This window comes from Triturus cristatus, chromosome 6 (assembly GCF_964204655.1).
Source record: "Triturus cristatus chromosome 6, aTriCri1.1, whole genome shotgun sequence".
NCBI classification, from domain to species: Eukaryota; Metazoa; Chordata; class Amphibia; order Caudata; family Salamandridae; genus Triturus; species Triturus cristatus.
In genome coordinates, this window is record NC_140589.1 from 503,846,726 (window position 1) to 503,863,351 (window position 16,626).

The following is a 16,626-nucleotide window of genomic DNA, read 5'->3' on the forward strand; positions in this document are numbered from 1 at the left end:
ATCTTCTTATCCACACCATTCTTCAGGGCATTATCTTCAGCCATGGATGGACACCCCACCAGACTGGACACAATAGTGTCAACATGAACAGACTCCAGAATGGTATCCTCCATGTCCTGCAAGGGGTTTTGACATGAAGCAAGGCATCATAATGTGGTCAGGATCTTTCCATTCCTTCAAAAGCACGTCTATCACGAAAGGATGAATGGGCAAAGCCTTCTTGGCCTTATCCTTAGATGTGCTGGCAACCTCCTTATCTGGGAAACCCATATTATCACTGGCATGGGAAAGAAGGCCTGGCAGGATTTCCTTAGAGATACACTTTCCCTTAAGGTCCACTGAACCCAAGGAGGAACCATCGGAGGACTAAGAGCTGGAAATATCTGAGTAGAGGTCATGGCCCCCTCCAGAGCAAACACCAGCCATCTTTTTGTATGACTTCAGGAAAAAATGCTGGCACCCCCATAGAGTGAAGAAACATCATCGCGGGAGGTGCCGGGCCAAAGATCAGCAACAGCCCGCTGATCCCTTGGCGGGCTCCCTTCAAGGAAACCACATCCCGGCAACCCTATGCTGACTTGTGAGCATGCAAGGAGGGAAACAGGGCGGAAATGTTTGCAACACACTGGAACGCTGCAAAGCAAGTGTCCCAGAAACAGCACGACCCAAGGAAGGAAATGAGAAGGTAACCGATGCCCAACCAAGCTCAGCAAGACAGGCACACAGATCCACTAACCAAGTCCAGGAGGCCACCAACTGCGTCCCGACCCCAGCTGCTCCCAACGAAGGTTCAAAGGCACCCCAAGAGCCCAGCAAAAGAGGCAACCAGAAGACATCAAGAAGAAGGTAAGAGCCCTGCAATTTCCTAAGCGCCACCCCCCCGTCATGTCCACTGACAGGAAACAAAACAGGAAGTGCTTTGTGCTGGCTTATATTATATTATATTATATTATTTTATATTATATTATATCATAGCCCCTGGCAGTAGGATGGGTAGAGCCAAAAAGTATTTCCTGTTTTGTTTCCTGTCAGTGGAATCTACCTCATGAGTTCGGACTGGGTCGAGGAAGAGGGACGTAGAGGTAATGGCTCTATAACTGACACACTCATTAATTGGCTGAACAAAATAAGTGATAAATTGGAGAAACATGAGGGCCTCCTGGATAGAGTCAAGCAGAAAGTATCTGATATTAAAGATAATGGTGCAACTTTAAATGAACAACTGCTGCTGATGGGGAGGTTGATTGAGTTCATCAAAGTAAAAACATTATTACCTGGAGGCCCACTCCAGAAAAAATAACATCAGAATGTGGGGCTTACCGGAGTCCACTGACAGGGGGAAAATTGAGATCTAAATAGAGGACCTGCACCACTCACTCTTCAGCAGACACCTCATTACTCTCTTTTCAGCCAAGTGAGCACATTGCTTGCTTGGCCCCCAATCGTCACCTAGAGCACCTCGGGCACCCAATTATTGCCAGATTTCTCCAATTTAGAGACCATGAGACAATTCTGTGTGCTCTCCAGGGAGATGGAAGATATACAAAATAAGGGAAACAAGCTTTCTATATATTCAGACTTCATACTGGCAGTCCAGAGTGCCTTAAGAGACATTCTTCCTGCAAAAGAAAGGCTTATGAAAGCAGGGCTATCTTGCACCTTCGTGTATCCAACTGGGCTGCGGGTAATAGCCCAGGGGAAAATACACTTCTTCATGGATCTCAAGCTGAAATACGTGCACAAACACATCCAAAAATTCACAGCAGGTGGCAGACAAAATGTAGATGATCAAGACAGTCTCCTTTGCGACAATGATTAGCACTACTGGAATGATGCTGCTACTAATTAACACCCTCTACTACTGGCACAACCCTACATTGTAAGCTAGATGCCTCCTGCACTCACACATTTACACATGCCTCTTGAGTCCCGAGGCATGCCTTCCCTAGTAGACTGCATGGGTTGCCTTCTAAAATCTCATGCAATATGAGATACAAGCGCTCACAATTGCCAGTTTTCTGGAGAGTACGCCATCTTGCCCCCTTTCTTATAACAATTGCAACCCCTCTAGCATAAGCAGAGTATGTGGCGATATGCGCCTCTCCAATCCAAGAAGAAGCTCTACTTTGTGTCTTCTAAACTAAGCAAAGTTCTAACAGATCTTGCGAGGATCTCCTATACCTCGTACATTCCATGACATTAGTAAAATCTTGGCCATTCCTTCACTTGCAGTATTAGGGACAAGCCTCTCACCCAGCAGAGCAGTCAACACAGTTGCTCTAGCCCCACACCATAAAATATAAGAGTCTTGGCGGCTGCACGGTGACATCACAGTAAAAACAAGAACTGAATCGGTTCCTCCCCCACCAGTTTCAACTCCCCCAGCATGTTGATGGAACTTCCCATCCTTTGCACCCCAAAAGAGAAGTCAAGACTGTCTCACAGTGTAATAGGTTGTGCACGAACAGGAACCATCCCAGAGTCGCACAGGGTCACGCTAGATCCCCATCTCACAGAGGGGACGGTCCAGCATTGCCACCTTACAAAGCAGTGACGTAGTGTTCAAAGAGGAGGGGGGGCAGGTCGCATGTGAAGGTGATTTACCTTGAGTGTAATCCTGTATAATGTGATATTTCTGCAGTAATGTCCTCAGGTTACCATTTTGGCTATCACCCATTTGGCTTGGACATGTTTGTTATAAAAGTTGCAACTGTACTATAAAATCTCAGTACTGTGACCATACCTAAATATTACAAGCATCAGTAGAGCATTTGATTATGGTGTGCGAAGAGCTACTATATATATATACATATATATATATATATATATATATATATATATATATATATATATATATATATATATATATATATATATATATATATATATATATATATATATATATATATATATATATAGATATAGATATATATATATATATATTAGTATAAGTTAGGGGCAATGTGATTGTTTACCCATATGGAAACAGAAACATTAATTTCAAGAAATTTTGGAACTCAACTATCCCACCAATAGTCATCCTGAAGCTAATTAATTAATTTTGAATAGTTTCTAAAAACAATACAGGTGCCCACTGGGGCGTGATTAGCGATGCTTACTTGTTTTTCTTTAAGATCAGTAATTGCAATACAATTTTAATGAACACTGTAGCCAAAAGTGTTTCACCATAAAAAAGTGAATTTATTTGAACCACAATTCATAAGTAAAAGATCTTGTAAAAGAATGAATTATTCTGAGGCTGTTTAAATATTTTTTCTATTTTCACTTGGGTAAACAATCACCAAGTAAACTTAACATGGATTCCGCTATCATAACTAAGACTATTGTACAGCAGACCTCAGCGATGTCATGCACCGTCCCCGATCAGGTGTCCGAGTGCATCTGCCAAAAACACAGGAGTGATATATATATGTACGTATACATATATAATGCAGTATTACAGAGTAGTGGTAGTCACACTGTGGTTATATTTAGGGTTCCTAGAGATAGGAAGTCCTTGGATTTTGCCCGTTAATAACTCTGCACTCATTTGACAAATCTGCACTAAAATTCTCAGACCTATAACTTTTTCTACACTGGCAGATAATGCAAAGTTTCACAGTGATTTGTCAAGCTGGTGCACAGACAAAAGGGGGAATCCAAAACGTGTCTTTAACTCAATGTATTTCCCATAGACATTGTCCTCACATGTAGCAGCCAAACTGCCAGTAGGATTTCCATTAAACTTGGCAGGATTAAAGACTTTGGTGTGCAGATGATCCTTTTTGGCAGGAGAGGTAAGTAGGGCAAGAATTTTGAAAGTTATAAGGCATTTAAATTTGGTGATATATGTGGCCGCTGTAGCTTTATAAACTTTTGTGCTATTATGCAAAATGACCATGGTACATAGCGATGACAAGGCATTATGTGATTGGCCAAGGATTGCCTTTACAAAAGTCAAAGGCAGCTTAGTTGTTTTTAGTACACTTTGGCTGTATTCTGTGCTAGGTAAATATTAGGCTTATATTGTTTGCCTACATATAACCACTTAATTCTAGAGGTAATGGGTAGGGAACATCATCTAAAGTTTCCTATATACTTAAAAAAAAATGTATATGGAGTACCACAGTACTTCTTAGGACTTAAGAAAAATTATATATATATATATATATATATCCTCCAACAAACCGTCCAAGCTTTCAGGGGCGCACTCCCAGCAAACTGCACCATCCGGTGTGCCTCACATTGACATAAGCTCGCATTGCTGCTCCCGTTCACTCTCCACAGACCTGACGCGTTTTGAGGCTTCCTGCCTCTTTCTCGAAGGTCATTAGCATATTGAATCGCACAGGCGGTTCTCTTTCAAACATTTTATTTGCGCTGATTGGTTGCACGGTAGTCCTGCCGTGAGGGGCAGCAACATCCTATAAGTGAAAGGGAGGCCGAGGGTCGGAACTTATCAAGACCCTGCCACAGTACAGCAAACTGGGATTAATTCATCTTGCCTGCTGCTCTGGGGCCCACTAAGGGTGGAAAAAGGGCTTTTAATAAATTGAAATACAGCACAGGACCTACTATAGGTAATTAATATTTTTCTCTGGGGCTACAAAGCCCAACATGCAACGTGCGCACTCAGCGCGAATAAAATGTTTGAAAGAGAACCGCCTGTGCGATTCAATATGCTAATGACCTTCGAGAAAGAGGCAGGAAGCCTCGAAACGCGTCAGGTCTGTGGAGAGTGACCGGGAGCAGCAATGCGAGCTTATGTCAATGTGAGGCACACCGGATGGTGCAGTTTGCTGGGAGTGCGCCCCTAAAAGCTTGGACGGTTTGTTGGAGGATATATCTATATATACATTTTGAACCTGTTTTAAAACACAATGCTGGCAATGATTAAGGCATTCGCCGAAACGCGTCTGCCAGGTGTTTTAGTACTTACCTGTTGTACTGGTGGCAAATAAATCTTACCTGCAGTGGTCCAATAGCATGTGTCGGACCCGTTCTTTTAAGAGGCGGGACTGGTGGTGGATGTTAAGTGCAGCAGTCGACGCTGTACATCCGACACGCCTCTCGGTCAGGTGCTCCGCTTGATGTCGACAACTTCTGTGGTGTGCTGTGCGGAACGCGCAAAAGCGGCGCCCCCTCGCCCAAGACAACGTTCCTGGTACTAAGAGGAGAGAGCAGCAGATTACTGCTGATTTGGACAACTGCAGATGACGTTTACCGCCATGGTCCCCGCAAGGAGTGGATAGGCAGACTCATATGCTGGCAACTGCCAGGGCATTACTGAATGCACGGACTGGTTACTTAACCAAAGTTCGCGATGTGGGACTGTTTGACTCACACAGTGCGTGGGACAATATGGACTGCGGGACTCCAGTTACCAGCATACTTTGCGTTTACCATCGACAGAGATTGAAGAACTATCAAACAGTAAGCAAAGTTCCTGGACATTTTGAACCTGTTTTAAAACACAATGCTGGCAATGATTAAGGCATTCGCCGAAACGCGTCTGCCAGGTGTTTTAGTACTTACCTGTTGTACTGGTGGCAAATAAATCTTACCTGCAGTGGTCCAATAGCATGTGTCGGACCTGTTCTTTTAAGAGGCGGGACTGGTGGTGGATGTTAAGTGCAGCAGTCGACGCTGTACATCCGACACGCCTCTCGGTCAGGTGCTCCGCTTGATGTCGACAACTTCTGTGGTGTGCTGTGCGGAACGCGCAAAAGCGGCGCCCCCTCGCCCAAGACAACGTTCCTGGTACTAAGAGGAGAGAGCAGCAGATTACTGGTTACTTAACCAAAGTTCGCGATGTGGGACTGTTTGACTCACACAGTGCGTGGGACAATATGGACTGCGGGACTCCAGTTACCAGCATACTTCGCGTTTACCATCGACAGAGATTGAAGAACTATCAAACAGTAAGCAAAGTTCCTGGACATTTTGAACCTGTTTTAAAACACAATGCTGGCAATGATTAAGGCATTCGCCGAAACGCGTCTGCCAGGTGTTTTAGTACTTACCTGTTGTACTGGTGGCAAATAAATCTTACCTGCAGTGGTCCAATAGCATGTGTCGGACCCGTTCTTTTAAGAGGCGGGACTGGTGGTGGATATATATATATATATAGATATATATCAATCAAATGCCGAATCCTTAATCGAAAAACCAGCAAACTGGGGACTCAAGTTTCTTGCAAAAGGTGTTTATTTCCCTTGGCTTTAACAAACTCTACGCGTTTCGGGGACGCTCCCCTTGATCACGAGTGGAGTCTTTAGTGTTGTTGCTCATTTAAATACACCAATCATGTGACTAATGGAGGTAGATGACAGACTTTACAATTACATTCAGATCAAACACTTTTTCACTTCTCAAATTAAATCATCCTGGTGTTGTTGAACAAACAATTCTTCATATAAGCAACTGCAAAAATGGAAGAATGGAAATAAACCAAAAAGTCAGATTACTGCATGTATATTTATACATTTATATGCATTTATTTATATATATATTTTACCTACTGGCGGTCGCCAGTAGGTAGTTATAGTTAGGACCAAGTTTCCATAGGAAGAGCATTTTATGTTTTGCTTATAACTTTGGCGTTGTTTGATGAATCTTCATGACATTTGCCAAACGAATTCTTTGTTCATATCAGCTCCTGTGTGGAAAGTGTGGGGGTGATTCGTCAAGGGGGGGCCAAGAAAAAGAGGGGGTCCCAAAACGTGTTTTCTCCATGTTAATTTCCATAGGAAACTTTAGACAAGGCTACAGGTCGAACAGGTGAATGGAATTGCCCCAAATTTGGCAGGGAGAAGGGTCTTGGTCTATAAAGCATGCTTCTTTTTATTGGGTGTAAATCCGTTCAGTAGTTTTGGAGAAATATCAAAATTTACAGATATCGATATTTGGGAATTCTGCCATCTGATTGGCTGAGGTGTTACGAGGTTGATGCTTATTGGGTGCGAGCGGTTGCAACTAGGAAGTGTTGGCAGCCATTTTGTGATTTTATTGAAGTGAGTAAGGGGGAAAAAGGGCAAAAAGAGTAGGAAACAGGAGGATAGGAGCACTGTAACCTCTGTGGGGGAGTGCAAAGCGAAGTAGTCACACCTATCTGTCTGAAAGTGCGGTGTTGCTGAGAGTGACATGGTGCTGAGATGAGATGCTGCTACAGTCAGGTATGAAACTTAGAGCCTAAACCGGGAGGTCATTGCTGTAAAGTGATGTGCTCTGGTGTTTGTAGGATACCTGTGTAAGTAGTGTTAGTAGGCGCTTATACCACACAGGGAGTGGGAAGCAAACTACTGAGCTCTACCGTGTGTTTATACTATACTGGAAGTGGGAAGCGAAGTACTACGCCTACCGGTGTGAAGACGCAGGGATCAAACCGAGCTGATTGTTGTAAAGTGATGGGCTGTGGGCGCTGTAGCATACTGGCCGCTGTAGTAAAACTGTAAGTAGTGTTAGTATGCGTTTATACTATACAGGGAGTGGGAAGCGAACTACTCACCCCTACTGGTCTGAAGACTCGGGGATTAAACTGTGAGCTCATTGCTGTAAAGTGATGTGCTCTGTGTACTATTTCAATGTAAGTCATAGTACAATGTTAGTATGTAATGATACTATAATGTAAGTATGTAATGTTAGAATGTAGGGCTGTCATGAGGGGAATCTTGGGGAGTTTGTACATGGTGCTGGAGAAGACGGATGCCTTGGTGTCTGGTCCTGTTGGTGGCTGTTTAAGCTGTCTTTTTTCCTGCAATAAATCTACTTATCGGATCCACTGCTGTCTTCCTGTTCACTACATAAATTTGGCGATGAGCGGGAGAAGGTGAAAAGAAGGCAGCACTCACCAAGATTTTGTGCTTGCTTGCGTTGTGCTGAAGACCCGTTTTCTTGGTAAATCTGTTTCTACTCATCCCAGGGTCGTGTGCTGAAGACCCGTTTTCTTGGTGAATCTGTTTCTACTCATCCCAGGGTCGGTGGCTGATTGAACTATGTGATCCTACCTCTGGTAGGATTTATATTTTTTGATTTTGGGCTTCCTCTGCCTCTTCACTACACTCTGGTTGCTGTACCACACATGTGCAAGTAGTGTTAGTATGCGTTTATACTAATTCTGTAGTTATGTATGAAACAAAGCATCATGGTCCCATGGAGCGCCACCTCCCAGGAGCAGGTCATACAATGTCCCGGGGTGTGCAAGCGCGGGACATTTATGTTTGCTATTACAGGGCGGGAGCATTGCTTGCACCCTCTGATAGAAAAATCTTGTTTGCCTCGTTGAAGCGAGAGGAGGAAAACCTCGTATTGTTTCAATAAAGCGGAACCGGATGGTAAAAATGGAGGAAAAAAAATTAAGCGGGGGTCATCCATTCATTTAAATGAGCCCACTTGTGGGTAATGTTCTGGGGCCAATCCTATTATAATATTGCGGGGTCTCTGCAGCACTGGAGATCTTAACCTCACATGTAAATTAGGCACTGGAGGGCACAGAGACGTTTCGCAGACTAGGGGATCAACACCTCCCCGGGTATTGTTTACAAATTGTTCGGGGGGCTTCGAGGCTAACTCAAGACCGGGGATCGGCAACCTCCGGGGCTTTATTTAAAAATGCAGGGTGGGCCTCGCCAGTCCTTGAAGCCTCGGTGGCCCTAGGCAGTGCCTTATTGGTTCTGAAATCACACGGGCAGTACTCATGGTGTTATAAAGTGATACACTCATAGAACTCTTGCCGTTGTACAATTACCCAGGCTTCATTTATGTAATAGTCTGCTGGTTTATATTTGGTAGGTGCACTATTTAGTAGGTTAAAATTTACCCTACAACCTACTATTAACAGCCGATTTTCACAACAAACTACAGACAAGTGTTGTCAGAAAAAGAAGACCCATACACTCAGTTATTTATTGGTTAAAAAAAATAACTTTTATTAACACAACACAAATAAATGGAAATGTAACTTTATCTGAACAACAGTAAATCATGAAAGAAGTGGGTGGGACTCCTCCGGAAGCAGCGTACAAAACCTGCAAGAAAAAAAGAAACATAAGTATGTGTGCCATGTCAAAGAGAAAAGGAATGGTAGTGAGAATGAACGGAGGAAAGTGAGAATGGGGCAGAGAGTGAGTGGGTGGAAGGGAGAAGGGGAGGGAGAGTGAAAGGAACAGAGGGAGGAGGCGACAGAGCATCGGCCTACTGCACCCAGCCCTCACTGTTCACCTCCCGTCACCTGTGTGTCTGGGACGCTGGGGTCCACCTGAAAGAGTGCGGTCCAGCAAGTCCTTAAAATGAAACAGAGATATGAATGAGGCCAGAGATTACATTATTATCTATAGCAACATCGCTCGCCTGCACCTGTGCACCCAGGCTGCTGCACCCCAGCCCTTTTCTCCGCACTGTGCTCAATTGCAGCTCCTGCGCGCCGAGGCTTGACTGCTCACCTGCCACAACCGGTGTGCCCAAGGACGTGCCGGTGCGAGCTCCAACTCCGGGGTGCCGCTATCAGGGTGGCCCAGCAGGTCTCGGGTTGGGGACGGTGCCTTGATACCAAAATGAAAGGCGTCAGAATGCCCAGGGCATCATCATGGGGTGAGCACCCGCTCCGCCCATTTTGGCTCCACTAATCCAGTGTCTGAAAAGGGAGAAAAAATATATTGTTGGAAACGTCTTGAGGTAAATGAAGGTTTCTTTCAATTTTAATAGAGAACACCAGTTGAGTGCATCCTTCCTTCTTGAAGTATGATCTTTGAACTGTTAGTGGTAATCGTGGTTCAAAGAGGAGTTGGAGTGCACGAGAATACACAAGGTTAAATAATAATTTGTTATGCCAACGTTCACATACAAAGGAACAGAGCGCATGGTAGAAGAATAATGTGCGCGTGTAATGCAGTGGCATAAGCCTGTATGCATGTACACTTAGTAATCAGCTCACTACAGTGCCCCAAAAGCCAACGCCACGTGTCTGTAGGGCAGCGCTGCCCGCTGGCTCAGGCCTACAGTGCGGTCCAGCAGGTCCTTAAAATGAGATAGAGATGTGACTGAATGAGGTCAGAGATCACATCGGTACGCAGGGTAACATCAGTTGTTCGCACCTTTGCACACAGGCTGATGCACCACACCCCTCCCGCAGCACTACGCTCAACACGTGTCTGTAGGGCAGCACTGCCCGCTGGCTCAAGCCTACAGTACAGTCCAGCAGGTCCTTAAAATGAGACAGACATGTGACTGAATGAGGTCAGAGAACACATTATTAAGCAGGGCAATATTGCTTGTTTGTACCTGCGCACCCAGGCTGATGCACCCCACGCCTCCCGCAGCATCGCGCTCAATTGCAGCCCCTGTGCACTCAGGCCCCACTGCTCACCTGCTGTCATTGTTGTGTGTCCAAACACGATGGGCAGCAGTGTTCACAATTCAGGTGCAGTGTTGATTGCGACGATGGTGTATGCCTTTCTGGATCACTTTTTTTATTGCGCATTGTGATATGCGAGGTGGATGCGGCCATATCACATGAGGCAATGTAGAAGAACTGGGACATGTGGTGTCGCCGTTATCCTATTTATACGTACGCAAAATGGGCTGGGTTTGCTTACGCCAGGCGAGCGTAGGGGTGTGAATAATAGTTCCGGGGACCTGGGCGTTGTTCAGTTCCTGCCTGGCCAGGAAGTGTACTTATGTGTGTTTCTGTGGCAGTTTTGACGTCGCAGAATGCGCAATTTACATTAATGTAGCTTGTACCGGGAGGGCGGCAACTATCGCTAATGAGATGCTTTTCGAAAACATTGAATGGTCAACATCACATGTCATTGTCAAGGTTGTGGATATGCGCAGACACTCATGTCAATGGTGTGCGGTATTATTGTAAGTGTTTCTATCGCGAAGTGCACACATGTGAATGTGCTCGGATGGAGGGAGGATCAGCAGTGAAGCTACGTCATAAATAGTGATAATGTTCATTATAGTCAAGCAATGCATGCCAAACATGAATCTGAAAGTCTCACATATGACACACTACTAGACTGGTAAAGCCTGACAACAGAGAATACAGCAAAACAAATGTACACATTACTGTTTACTGCTTGTCACATGTGATCTAGGATGTGCACTCTGCCCGTGGCTGGTGATACCCTTCGGGCCGGCAATACCCAGACCGAAAGGCAGCACAATAATGTGCACACACACACACACCAGGGGCATTGTGTAACACACATTTGATTTTTGATGTAACGTTTGAGATGCATGGCCATCACACGTGGAAGACTAATGTACGGACCATGAATATTGATCAGGATGATTGTTGCATGTTGTGTGTTGTAGAAGATATGTGTACACAGCAAAAAATGTTTTCAAAAAAGCTCTCTAAGCAGAAGGGTTGTGTCTCATCAAACGCTGTAGAGAGAATGACTAAAGTGGGTGGGGTCCTCCAACTGTTACGATGGGAAATGTTATGAACTAATCAAATGCTTTTGATTAAGGTCACATGGCAATTGCGCATCGAGGCGCGAGGAGGCCGCACCCGACAAGATTTTGAGAAAACACATTCATCATAATATAAGTTTATTACAGTTAGAAATATATAAATGTTTAAAATATTTTAGATTATCGCTTGCTGTCATATACAGTTTAAAGTTATTTAGATATAGTTTTGAGACATTAAAAAAAATGAGGGAATGGCGTACCCGGCGCGACACCATATGTACTATGACGTAACACAGGGCCTGGCAGCGTGCACTTGTCGCATACGCAACGCGCAGTGGCCACGACCCCATACGTACATGACGTAACAAGTGGCTTGGTATTGCGTACCCATCGGATACCAACGTAGCAGCTGGCGCGAACTCAGGACGCGGTGCCACAAATCCATCAGATACGAAATGCGCAACCTTTACGAGTTTAGCAATATGGTGGATAGGAATCGCGTGGTACACTACCGCTATGGGAGTGCAGTTTTCTAAACAAAAAAAAAAAGATACACATATTTTTGGGGGAGGATATAAAACATTACTTAATTTGTAAAATTAAAAAAATAAGTATAATAGAGTTCCAAAATATTACAACAAAAAAATAGAAAAATATAGGTTTTATAAACATTAAAATATGAAATTAACATTTAAAAAACCTTTGAAATTCACTGAAAAAAACATAGGTTTTACAGACGTTATAGTTAGGAATTAGCATTTAAAAAACCTTTGAAATTCACTAAAAAAAAAACATAGGTTTCAGGGACGTTATAGTTAGTTGGACATTTGACTCATATAAAACCAGAGAAATTCGCCTGTTATAGTTAGCTGAGCTAACTATAACAATGCACTGCTGATGATGTCACATATTACATCACTCATGACATGGTCAGTGACATCACTAATGACATCACTGATGACATCTCAAATGACATCACTGATGATATCACTGATGACATCATCCACGTGATAATCTGATGCACATACTGATGCCCTAATATGAACTTTGATACACCCATTCTAAAATGCAGACTACAATTTTTGAAACTATACATACAACAATGCCATATACTACATACCACTCACTGTTTCCTACGTCTAGACATACATCCAGTCACTTATACATGTAGTTACTCATCAATAAAGTAGTATAATATGCACTCATACATCTATACATGCATCTATACATGCAGTCACACTCCACCGCTCATCCATAGAGTTACTCACACACCTAGTCAGTAATGCAAAGAATCAATCACATATCCATTTACTCATGTATACAGTTATACACACCAAGTCCGTTATTTATAGGAACGCCATATCACTTATTTATAGAGATACTAACACATATTACTGATACAAGCAGACACTCATTTATACACAAACTCTTCAAATAACTTACTCTCATGTATAGCAATTTATATACTCCAACACTCACATATAGTGCCTTAAAACATATGTAGTTAGTCACACATATACCACTAAGACATTCATTCACTCACCTACACACCCATACACACAGTAACTCATCCATACAGCCCTTCCCAGATGCGCTTTTGAATCTATACAACCAGTGAATCACCAATCAATCAATCAATCAGTGACACTTGTAAAGCGCGCTACATACCCGTAGGGTCTCAAGGCGCTGGGGGGGGGGGGGAGGGGGGGGTGCCGCTACTGCTCGAACAGCCAGGTCTTCAGCTTCTTCCTGAAGGAGAGGTGGTCTTGGGTCAGGCGCAGGTCGGTCGGGAGGGAGTTCCAGGTCTTGGCGGCCAGGTAGGAGAAGGACCTTCCTCCTGTAGTCGCTCTTCGGATGCGGGGGACGGCGGCGAGGGCGTGGTTGGCTGATCGGAGGTGGCGTTTGGGAGCGTGGAAGTTGACTCGGCTGTTGAGGTAGCTCGGGCCTTGGTCGTGTAGGGCTTTGTGTGCGTGGGTGAGGAGGCGGAAGGTGATTCTTTTGTTGACGGGGAGCCAGTGAAGGTCTCTCAGATGTCCGGAGATGTGGCTGGTTCGTGGGATGTCGAGGATGAGTCTGGCTGAGGCGTTCTGGATCCGCTGGAGTCTCTTCTGGAGCTTGGCGGTGGTACCGGCGTAGAGGGCGTTGCCGTAGTCCAGTCGGCTGGTGACGAGGGCCTGGGTGACGGTCTTCCTGGTCTCGGTGGGGATCCACCAGAAGATCTTCCGTAGCATGCGTAGGATGTTGAAGCACGCCGAGGAGACGTTGTTGACTTGCCTGGTCATGGAGAGGGAGGAGTCCAGGAGGAAGCCCAGGTTGCGTGCATGGTCTGTCGGTTTGGGTGCGGTGCCCACTCAGACATCTATGCACAGAGTCATACACCCCCCCACTCACCCATACAGACACTCAGAGACGCATACAGATACACAGACAACAAATCAATAACCCATACAGATACTCATGTAGCTATTCAGCAACCCATGCAGTTGCTTACACACCAACTGAGAGACTAATACAGACTTTCACATAGTGCAGTCACTAACCCATGCATTCAGTAAAACACGTTCAATCACTCACTTATACAGTCAGTCACGCACCTACTAAATAATCCCTTCAGGCACTTGTAAATGCATTAATTTTTCAATACACCTTGGCATAGATATATATGAAATATATATATATGAAAAATATTTAAACTTTACAGAAACACACAGTCACTGGATGATGTCATCAGTGATGTCACTGACCATGTCATGAGTGATGTAATATGTGACATCTTCAGCAGTGCATTGCGGGTGCGCGAGTTATAGTTAGCTCAACTAACTATAACAGGCAAATTTCTCTGGTTTTCTATGAGTCAAATGTCCAACTAACTATGACGTCCCTAAAACCTATGGTTTTTAGTGAATTTCAAAGGTTCTTTAAATGCTAATTCCTAACTATAAAGTCTGTAAAACCTATGGTTTTTTCAGTGAATATATATATATATATATATATATATATATATATATATATATATATATATATATATATATATATATATATATATATATATATATATATATATGCTACCAAATACACTGTACTAATAAATATAGAGTATTAAATTGTATTTTCAATGTTTTACATATTTAATTGTTTACAAAAAAATCTACTGAATAGCTACAAATTACTGCAATAGTTAATGTAGTGTGGCTATCAACTTCAATGCACTGTGTATGGAGGAGCACGTGATATAATCATTTGAAGGTATTGCGTAAATTATAAAATAAAGTTATAAGCACAACTTTAGAATGTCTAATATTTTGTGTAGTTTAAATTTGGTTTGTATATAAAGAAAGTTAGAGTGGTTGAAAGGTGGCATGTATATTATAAATTTAAGGTATGAATGAATGAATGAAATAAAATTTATAACGCGCAGAAACTTAGCCCAAAGGGCATCAAGGCGCCTAAATAATAGCAAGAATAGTCCTGCGATGCTAGTGATATGCTTTATTAAAGAACCAGGTCTTAAGGGCTCCCTTAAAAAGGGGCAAAGATGAAATAGCCTTGAGCTCAGAGGGGAGTGCGTTCCATAAACGCGGAGCACTCGATGCAAAGGCTCTTAGCTAGGTATAGCTAGGAAATGTTACTGCTGGGTTTGTATTGAAAGAATACAGTTTTCCTAACTATCACAAAGGTTTAACCTTTGATTTTTCACTATATATATATATATATATATATATATATATATATATATATATATATATATATATATATATATATATATATATATATATATATATATATATATATATATATATATATATATATATATATATATATATATATATATATATATTTGTCTTCCTTAGTTGATTTCCCATGCAGATTGCTTCTGCCAGCCGTGTCCTATCTGGGATCATCTCGACAGAAGTTGTGTAACCCTTGTTTCCCCCAATGTATGTTAAACCAGCCTCTGATTCTGTGCACACATACTGTTAGTCCCTATGGACTTCAATATTTCCACATTTTTGTTTCCCCTTTTTTCTATCTTTTCACTTTTTCACATTTGCACTCTTTTCACATTTTTTTGCTAGTGTTCTGATGACCGACGTATTTGCAATTGAGTTTTATAAGATCCTGGGATTGTTCATTTTTATCTCTTGCCGCCATGTTAATTTCTAAGGTGATGCATTTGAATATATTCATGAACATTTTGTATTTGGCTAATATTGCTGCTATGTATATATTCCATGCGATTGTTTGCACTTTGTACTATCATTGCGTACTTTGCACAACAATACCATTGCAGTTTGCATTTTAATTTGCGTTTGGCCCTCATGTCGATTTCCAAAGAGATGCACTGTAAATTTATTCATGAACAGTTTACATTTATCCAATATTGCTGCTATGCATATTGTGGAAATGTGGATTTTCCTGATCAGTTATGTCCCCTATCTTGGACCCCAACGGTTCTATATGCATGTTACAAGTACATGTATGTTCCCTCCAGTTCCAGTTTCTAAGACGCAAACATATGTGTGTCTACCGTCAACATGTTCTCTGTCAGATCCGCCATCAATGGGCTGGATATTCGATTCCTAAGTATGAAAGGCCACCGACTTTATATGGCTAAGTTACTCCATTTTTACAGTTCAGGCGAGTAGGCCCGATTCTGTCCTCAAAGCCTTTCCCTGCTCTCTGTCTCTGACAGCTTCAGCTTGAGCTCGCATCTGTATCCATGAACTTTGTCCTACTCCCTGTGCAGCTAACGGTGCCTGCCTCGGCCAGTTTTCGCCTGTCTGCCAAGAAGCTGTATTTCACCTTCGAATTATCTATTTTGCTCTCCAGCCGATGCATTCCTGCCTAGTGATTTAGGTAAACATTTCCTTTAGCTCACAAGCAAAGGACTCAGCCTTTCCGTCCTCCTGCAAGTGATTCATAGTCCTGTTGCCATGGAAAGTTTTCTGCCCCTCGCATCTCATATAGACACTTAGACGCTTGTACACGCACACAGTCAGTATAGAATAGATTCTGTCCGAGAGTTCTTCCTTGTGGATAACATAGTTCTTTAAACATAGGATGTTAGATATGATTTGGGATTAGGATGACTTGACCCCAGACTTCTCGTCTCCACATGTAGAGCTAAATGTCAAGTCCCCTTCACCCCCTAGTTACACGTCAATTACACGTCATGCTGCTGCGCGCGCATCTATGCCAAGTATTATC